Source organism: Apium graveolens, chromosome 5 (assembly GCF_009905375.1).
Source record: "Apium graveolens cultivar Ventura chromosome 5, ASM990537v1, whole genome shotgun sequence".
Lineage (NCBI taxonomy): Eukaryota > Viridiplantae > Streptophyta > Magnoliopsida > Apiales > Apiaceae > Apium > Apium graveolens.
In genome coordinates this window covers 233,491,963-233,493,893 of record NC_133651.1, presented here as the reverse complement: position 1 = coordinate 233,493,893, position 1,931 = coordinate 233,491,963, and the positions used below count along the sequence as shown (strand labels likewise).

General features: G+C 40.6%; 1 non-coding gene across 1 annotated transcript; it reads right to left on the bottom strand.

The window, feature by feature from the left end:
• Positions 1–705: 705 nt before the first annotated feature.
• On the bottom strand, positions 706–812 carry LOC141663150 (small nucleolar RNA R71). Its single transcript, XR_012551234.1, has one exon. It is a non-coding gene; the product is annotated as a small nucleolar RNA R71 (small nucleolar RNA).
• Positions 813–1,931: the final 1,119 nt, after the last annotated feature.

Genomic DNA, 1,931 nt, shown 5'->3' with positions numbered 1-1,931 from the left:
ATATCTCAACTTTTAATTGTCTTAACATTGAACGACAGCCATACCATTATTGCATAGGTGCATAATTTGAACTTAACCTAAACCGGTCCCTGTGGAAATGAATCTGATTTATATCTTATACTACTTGCGAACGCGTATACTTGCATGTAATTTTAGTGCGTATTTTGGCCCTAACAAGTTTTTGGCGCCGCTGCTGGGGACTTGGTGTTAATTTTTAGTCTTGACATCAGTGGTCGTTAAAGTTCACTGACTTAGACTCTCTTACTTAAAAGGTTTACTTTAGTCGTGTGTTTCAGGTACCCTAGTTATCATTGCAATGGGAGAACCATTAGAAAATCCGAAAACTTTGATGGATTATTCTCAACCGAAGATCAATGATATTCAGTCTAGCATTATCAGACCATTCATCACGGCTAATACTTTTAAAATCAAGGCTAGCACGATTCAGATGGTACAGAATTCAGTCCAGTTTGGGGGTTCTCCAACGGAAGATCCCAATATGCACATTAGGGATTTCATCGATATTTGTGACACCTTCAAGTTCAATAATGTTTCTCAAGATGTTGTGAAACTAAGACTGTTTCTATTCACTCTGAGGGATAAGGCTAAGAGCTGGTTACACTCCCTACCAGCTTGTTCTATCACTACTTGGAGGATCTTGCTCAGAAGTTTCTTACTAAATTCTTCCCTATGGCGAAGATAGCTGCACTCAGGAATGCTCTTACTCAATTTGTGCAGCAATTGGGAGAAAATCTATGTGAGGCTTGTGAGCGCTACAAGGAGATGCTTAGTAAGTGTCCTCATTATGGCATGCCTGATTGGATGATCATCAATTATTTTTACAATGGTTTGGGAGCACAGTCTAGACACATGCTTAATGCAGCATCAGGTAGAGCATTATGGGCAAAGAGCTATAAGGAAGCTTATGGTCTAATTGAACTGGTGGCTGCTAATGAATTTCAGTATCCAACCGAGAGATTGCCACATGGCAAGGTAGCAGGAGTTCTGGAAGTGGATATAGCTATGACTATCACTGCTCAACTAAAGGCGTTGTCAATGAAGATCGATTCTCTGGCTGACTATGGTGTTAATCTGATAACCAGTGTTTGTGAGTTGTGTACAGGTTCACATACGACGGAGAAATGCGCTATATCTAGTGAATCAACTCAGTTTGTGAGCAACTTTCAGAGATCGCAGCAACCAGCTCCAGCCACTTATCATCCTGACAACTAGAATGATCCTAACTTCAGCTGGAGCAAAAATCAGGATACGATGCAACAGCCTTATCAACAGTATCCAACAAAACAATTCAATCCTCCTGGTTTTCAACAACCGTAATATGCACCAAGACAACAACTCCAACTTTAAAAACAAACTCATGGAGGTGTAGGTCAATCTTCGAATGAAAATTTTGAATTGGAGGAGTTGCGGCTTATGTGCAAAAACCAGGCTCTTATATGCCAAAGCCAGGCTGTTTCTATCCAGACTTTGGAGAACTAAATAGGGAAAATTTGTTAACGCCTTATTGAATTGACCAACAAGAACGCTTCCTAGTGATACAGAAGCCAATCCAGGCAAGAAGGGAGTTAATGAACAGGTGAACTCAATCACCTTGAGGTCAAGAAAGGTCACAAGCCCCCAATTTCAGCAAGATGAAGAGTCTGAAAATTCTGTCCAGAATGCAGGTGCATCTGCACCTTTGCCAAATCCATTAAAAGAGATTGTAGTTAAAAAAGTGGTGCAGAAGGATGCCGAAGTGGAACCGAAGAAAAAAGCTATTGAAAGGTTATACAGGGGATAAACAGGTCTACCTACCTCTGCCATATCCTAAAAGGCTTCAAAAGCATAAGTTCGACAAGCAATTTGCCAAGTTTTTAGAAGTTTTCAAGAAGCTGCACATTAACATACCTTTTGCGGGAGCTCTAGAGCAG